Source organism: Oculina patagonica, chromosome 10, assembly GCF_052425735.1.
Source record: "Oculina patagonica isolate OP01 chromosome 10, crgOcupat, whole genome shotgun sequence".
NCBI lineage: Eukaryota > Metazoa > Cnidaria > Anthozoa > Scleractinia > Oculinidae > Oculina > Oculina patagonica.
The window spans coordinates 12674683-12682482 of record NC_135767.1 but is presented as its reverse complement, the minus strand read 5'-3'; positions in this window follow the sequence as shown (position 1 = coordinate 12682482).

Below are 7800 nucleotides of genomic sequence, written 5' to 3'. Positions count from 1 at the left end.
CCCAAATTGAAACCATTTAACAAAGGTTCTCTTAGCTAAAACATTTACTGTTTTTCTTTTTAAGTTATATGGCGGGTCAATTTGTTAAAGCACAAAATCTGCGGTATTAGGAAATGAAGATAGAGTAAAGCCAGGGAATCAAGCTTGACAACTTAAAGGGATCATACTTAATCAGCCTTCCTTGCTCAAATTATCGTTATCATTTCAAAAAGTATTTAGCTCTTGTACCTAGAACTAATTTAATAAATATTTATGCATCGTTAAGGTATACGTAACATTTCAGCGAACAAAAACGGAATCAGGAAACTAGATACAAACAGATGTATCTATTTTATCAGAAACTTATAAGGGTTGAAACGTGTAACGCGCGCGCATAGCGTTTGAATATTCATTTTGCTAAGTACCATATTTGGAAACACGAAGAGTTTGTACGCGAATGCTTTATACACATTATGACACACGCAACATAATTTTTGGTTTTGCGATAAGTTGCTTGAATTTCGACCTAAATGCCGTAAATTTCTTACAGAAACTAAAGAAATACATTAAGTCTATCGAAGCGAAGTTTAACTTTCTTCAACCAAGCTTGTTCAAAACAAGATTACGCCATCGAGCGCGAGCTAGCGCGCGCTGTGAATTTAATCCAAATATAGTAATTTTGATTGGTTAAATGTTTCTCGTGATTTTCCAAATATGATACTTAGTGTAAACGAATGTGCAAACGCTTTGTACAATGCAAATCATAGGGAGTTACACGTTTCAACCCTTATGGGTTTCTGATTTTATATTATTAACCGTATCAAGGAGTATACTTCACTTGCAGCTAATACAAAAAAATGTTTCCCGTTCTATAGGGTTTTAAGGTGGCTGGTAACGGTTTCCAGCACTTTCAAGCTCTTATACTTTGATGGGTCAGTGCTACAAATCTTAATCAGTTGATGCTACAATAATGGTATAAAATGCCCAATGATGGGTGAATATGTTGTGGTTATTTTCATGACGTCACTTGTTACTATAGCAACAATATAACCTGTTAAAAACACCCTTAATTTTGGCTTTAAGTGCTTATAACTCAAAAACGAGCTCGGTGACCCCCATTTTTTATTATTGAACATTGATCAGCATGTTAAGATACAACTTTTTGCAAAGTTAAAAAAAATTCTACGAAGCGGTTTCAGAGCCACCTTAAATTTTCAAATTTTTAAGGTGGCTCTGAAACCGCTTCGCAGAATTTTTTTTAAATTTGCAAAAAGTTGTTTCTTAACATGCTGATCAATGTTCAATAATAAAAAATGGGGGTCACCGAGCTCGTTTTTGAGTTATAAGCACTTAAAGCCAAAATTAAGGGTGTTTTTAACAGGTTATATTGTTGCTATAGTAACAAGTGACGTCATGAAAATAACCACAACATATTTACCAATCATTGGGCATTAATTTAATACCAGTTTTGTAGCCTCAACTGATAAAGATTTGTAGCACTGACCCGTCAAAGTATAAGAGCTGGAAAGTGCTGGAAACCGTTACCAGCCACCTTAAGCAAAAACAAAAAGATAGTCAACTGATAAATCTATTTCCAGTTTATATTTATCATTCTGAAAGCATATTTATCATTTTTGCCTGTTATAGAGTAACTGAACTGATAGGTATTTGATAAGTTTGAAAAAAGTCTTGGTGAAAGCAAACAAAAACAGGAAAGAATAAACACTGTCCAAAATGCTGATTTTAAAATTATTAATAAAGCACAAATGTAACCATTTAGAAATGATGGCTTTCTTTCGCAGTTGCACTTTTACACCATACCGTAGATGGAACAAATCGGTAAACATCATTCCGGGAAATCATTCCCCCTACCCCACTCGAAGTACAGTGACTTTTAAGGTGGCGCAGGACCCTTGCAATCATTAGTATGTATTTATTTAAAGAGTATGCACAAACTGCCAGACGACTGAAGCTGACAACAAACGAAATATTCATGAGAATGTTTGTTTTTAAACTATTTTGTACAAGTAATTACTAGTAATTGTTCTCAGCTTTGTGCCGCGTGCGCTGGAACATAGGGAATTATCATAAATAGATTCACAGCTTTGAATATATCACACGTTGTTGTAAACATTGACTCGGAAGGTCTTCGGAAGCCTCAAAACCTTCAATTTTGTGTCCATGTTTTCTCGGCCGATATAGAATTTCAAGAGTTGATTCGCGAGGAACATAAACTTGGTGTACTCTATTGTGCTCTGGCTAGAGCGAATTTTTAAATTTCCTTCTCAAAATGAAGATAGCGTGTTTCAAAGTTTAGATTTCACATTTTTACTCTCTTAGAAGCCATAAACTTGTAGCAGTTTTTGAAATCGAAAATTTCGTTCTAGTGGGAGCACAAAAGAAGTTACGATTTATCACTAGGCTATATAATCATTTAATTTGGTGCGCTGTGCTAGCTGAAAACTTGGACACAAAATCGCATTATCTTCAGTTAAACTTTTAAACAAGAAGTTCCGCTATAAAAGGGATGGCACCTCCCACATTTCATACTTCTCTGGCGCGAAATGCAAATTTGTACTTTTGCAGTCGTGGCACGTTGTGGTGCCGAGCATCCTTCAAGCTGAACATGCTTTGAAATCTCATGAAACCGAGATATTTTATTGACAAAAATATGAAAAATAACTTCCTAACGTTTAACAGAATATTCCTAGCGAAAATGAAACACATTTTATCAGTAACAGTTGTGGAAAATACGAAGGTTGCTTGTCAGTTGTTTACGCTTTGATGATTGACAGACAACTGAGCGTGAGAATGGCCAGGCCAGGCCCCTTTTATACCGGAACTTCTTGTTTAAGGGCTTGTTACATCACAGACAACGGTCATCTCTCAGTAAAAGGACAATCGTGATGTAATTCCATCATCCCTGAGTATCCTTATTAAATTTTAGAGGAATCGATATTCAAAATGTAAGTGAATTAAAGCTTTACAAGATAGCACTCCAACAAGAAATTTGGCTAATGAATGTATTAATGAGCAAGGGTCCTGCGCGACCTTAAGCGATGTTAGAATAACTTTGAGGCTATCTGGTCCATAATCTTCGCCAATGTGTTTGTTGTTTTTGAATTCGGCGAATTCGCTGGCGTAAATAATTTTTTTCAAGCAAAGCGTGAAGCTTTGATAGTTGGCTTGTAGCTTGGATTTCGTTGACAATTTCCTTCAAACGAAACCATTCCAAAACGATAACCAAAAACAAGTGTTTTTCAATGCTAAGGTAGTTAAAGCTGTCTTCAGGTCCTCTACTGTGGTCAAAACGCCAGTCATTTTTTTTTACTCGCATCTCGAAGCAGATCCAAACTTCATTCAGATCGCGTGCAAGCGTTTGATTGGCCCTCTGTGGCTGCCTTTGTTTATCAACCAATCAGGATGTCGCGTTTGTTTCTCTTTTAATTTTTGCCCAAAATTTCCTCATTTCTGCATCGAAATTACTTAAAACAGCATTTCTCTAAGCCAATCAGATTCGACAATTTTTTCGATGTATGTTATTATTGACAGAAACAAAATTGTCGCGACAAGTCAGCGACATCTTAAAGAGAACAAAATGTGAAATTATTAGTACAATAGCTTTGCACGTGCTTCTGGCATCCCTGTACATTTCTTAGCACGGTCGTCTTGGGCAAACTCCAAATATGCAGTACCACGCGGTAAAAAATTCTAAAACAATTCGCATTTAAGGTGGCTCGACCCAGTTTTTTTCTAGCGATACCTAACAACTTTGAAACCCTGATACTTAAAGGGATTGATGTCAACAACAAAACTACTACATCACATGCATTACACATAGACTGAACTTCAATATGATATAATTTTTTTGGCGATCAGAATGAATATCACGTGGCAATGACGTCACACAGGGTTTTGCTCGGAATCGAATTTTAAGCGGTAACTGCATTTTCTCTCGAGATCCTCCACGCTACGTATACCTTGGGTGTTTGCCTTCATCTCAGTGGAGTTCCATCGAAATCTACAAGAGGAATTTTGTAATATCTTGGAATTTCTTTTTAGATGGTATAATTTATGCGTAAAATAAAGTCAAGACTTCATATAAAGAAATTTGCTTCTTTTTTATGTTTAATGAGAGGATTTAGCCCCCATTCCTTTTAGAAATGTCCCATATACTACATCCAAACCTTTAGAAGAAAGTAGACTTGCGTGATTTTGAAATATGTGACCTTGCACGGGAAAACGTACTTTAACGATTTTTCGTTAAACGACTTAAATCGTTTGTTAGTCGTTAGATTACCGTTAGAGCGACTAAGAAAATCGTTAGAAGCGTTAGAATGGTCGTTAGAAAAATTTTCTTTGTCGTTAGAAGCGTTAGAAAAATCGTTAAAAAAGATCATGCACGTCGTTAGATGTATCAAGAAAAGTCGTTCATATCGTTAGTAAAAATCGTTAGAATCTCCGTTCAAGTCGTTTGAAACTTTGGAAAAATCATTTAGAAATACCTTCCAAGTAGTTTTGAACTCTAAAGGAAGTAATACTTGTTAGATTATCGCTCTGTTATCGTTTAAATCGTTATGTTAGTCCAATTGTTTTATAAACGCACCTCAAACGAATCAGTGTCTTCGACTTGTGTTTAGGAGAAATGCGAACACGAAGGCAAGCAAGCAAACAAGAAATAATTTTGTCCCCATGAAGAAGGCAGCGTTGCCGAAACGTCGGGAATTCAGACAAGAGTTTCCGTAAATAAAACCGGTTCTTAACTTTGACTTGTGAAAATTCTGTAGTCGGCAAACGAAACATTCCACATGAAAAACATCGGAGCCGTAAAGCCATCCGTGAATATTAAATTGAAAGACAGACTTTTGTCGCGCCATCGCGTCTATCTTGAAATGAACTTGTTTAATTTTTTTTGTGAATTTGGCATAAAATTCTTAAAACCTTAATTTTTCTTGAATGAAACTTGTCTTCATTTATAACACAGATAATGGCGTCAATTATAATTACAGCTTTAGAGGAGTTATACAAATTTTGCTTTTTTAAAGCGGCGCAGCCAAAAGAGTCTAAAAGTTGGCAAAATTTGCATATGTCAAAAGTAATTTGAAACCTTTCGAATAAACTCCATGTAACACAACGCCGCACGCAAGTATCCGATTTAGATTCTTTCATACACATCTAACTGTGTTTTTCTAAAGAAAACTAAATGACAGATTGAACTTTAAGGTTTAATATTTGCGTCCTAAAGCGTCATAACACAAACAAGTCGTACGCGTGACATTACACACGTGCATCATGTTTTCTCCGAAGATCGCCTGATCGCAGGTTATGTTTGTGATTCGGCGGGACCGAGCTAACTCCAACTCGGTTTCTTCTTAAAGTTAAGAAGGAAAACACTTAAGCAATGCTCGTCTTTAATCTGATGTGGTCGAAGAGTCGAAAATATGCGACAGTTATTTTACATCTGCAGCGAATTCTGCTTTCGATGTCAGCGACATCTTTCCGTGAATGTTTTGCGAACGCACTGTTTTATACCATTATGAACTTGGAACTTTCGGTAAGTAATAAAGATTTTATCATTTGGAAATGTTTTGGCGTCCTTCTAATAAGCTAGACTAGTTCTTAAACTAGCTGTGTATCATTTCTCGTCCAATTTTTTGCTCAAAGCACATGTTTCGGTCGTAATGCCTTCTCGATGTCGGCGCGAAATGAGTTATGATTTAAAGCTTTTATTTACTTGGCAAAAATTTTCATCTTTTAAAATAAGTTCACAAGGTGGATGATCAAACGTCTTAGTTTAGTAAACCAGTCGATAGTTTGAACGTTTTAGTTGTTTATGTTGTTTAGCAATTCGTTAGTTCGCTCGTTAGAGTCGTTTTAAAAAGTCGTTAGGCACTTCGTTAGAATGTTCTCGCAAATCGTTAGATATTTTTGCTTGAGCGTTCAACTCGTTAGAAAAGTCGTTAGAGCGTTAGGAAAAGTCGTTAGTTACTCGTTCGTTAGACGTTAGTTTTTGCCCGTTTAACGAATTATCGTTAAAGTACGTTTTCCCGTGCAAGGTCACATATATGAAATATAGGAATCATAGTGAAGCTCAATGTTTACCTCTATTTACAAATTTTCCGCCTACTTTCGCAAAAAGCGATTATTTCAAAAACCCGTCGATGAATTTTTTCCAAATTTTTTCAGGGTGACAAATAATCAGTACACCACACAATCTCTAAATTTCATGCTCATTGAAAATTTCTAAGGTTGTCTAAACTAAACGCAAAATTGAGTAAACATTGAAGCGATGTCGAAGTTTGAGATAATGTTGTGCTCTGGGATTTCCTTTTGTTTCGAGTTAAGCACAACATCGAATTCCTGTGCACCACGCGTGAAATGACTACGCTTGGCTACCTTCCGAAAGCTTTCCGAAATCTTTCCGAAATATGGAACAATGGAAAAGAAATTGTCACGCATTAGCTTTTCTTGTTGGGTCGACGTCTTGGCTGAAATAAAAGTTAAAAATGCCAAGAACAAGAATTGCAAAACACAAAAAGGCCGCAGTACTGAGTGCAACGATAAAGAGAATTAAACATTAAAAAGAAGAAAGAGTAAACGAGGTATGTTTCTTTTAGATTAATGAATTAATAAATACTGGACGCCAGATGCAGCTTGCTTATAATACGTGAAGTCTATTTTCTGTCCGTTTTACTTTTTTAAATGACTGAGGAGGCATAAAAAAATTACCGGCTTTGAGTTTGGTGTTGTGTGACTGCTTTCTTCAGTTGGAAATGTATTCAGTCATCCATTATTGTTTACTTGAACTCGATGAGAATATTACCATATTCCGAACTATTTCGGAAAGCTTTCGGAGGGAAGCCAAGCGTGGTCATTACACGCGTGATGCACAGGAATTCGATGTTGTGTTTAAATCGAAACAATAGGAAATCCCAGAGCACAAAATTATTCAAAACTTCGACATCGCTTCAATGTTTACTCAATTTTGCTTTTAGCTTAGACAACCTTAGATATTTTCAATGAGCATGAAATTTAGGGATTGTGTGGTGTACTGATTATTTGTCACCCTGAAAAAATTTGGAAAAAATTCATCGACGGGTTTTTGAAATAATCGCTTTTTTACAAAAGTAGCCGTAAAAATGGTAAATAGAGCTAAACATTGAGCTCTACTCCGATTAAGATATTTTCATATTTTTTCGAAATCGCGCAAGTCTACTTTCTTCTAAAGGTTTGGATGTAGTATATGGGACATTTCTAAAAGGAATGGGGGCTAAATCCTCTCATTAAACATAAAAAAGAAGCAAATTTCTTTATATGAAGTCTTGACTTTATTTTACGCATAAATTATACCATCTAAAAAGAAATTCCAAGATATTTCAAAATTCCTCTTGTAGATTTCGATGAAACTCCACTGAGATGAAGGCAAACACCCAAGGTATACGTAGCGTGGAGGATCTCGAGAGAAAATGCAGTTACCGCTTAAAATTCGATTCCGAGCAAAACCCTGTGTGACGTCATTGCCACGTGATATTCATTCTGATCGCCAAAAAAATTATATCATATTGAAGTTCAGTCTATATGTAATGCATCTGATGTAGTAGTTTTTGTTATTGACATCAATCCCTTTAAGTATGAGGGTTTCAAAGTTGATAGGTATCGCTAGAAAAAAACTGGGTCGAGCCACCTTAAAGTACGCGTGTTCTCATGCAGTGAAATAATGAGTCGTCTCAAGATAATCATCTTTTCTCATTCTTACATTGGGCACAGACCTCGCTTATAAACATGATTTTCCTATCGCGGAAAGATTTGCGGCTGAATTAT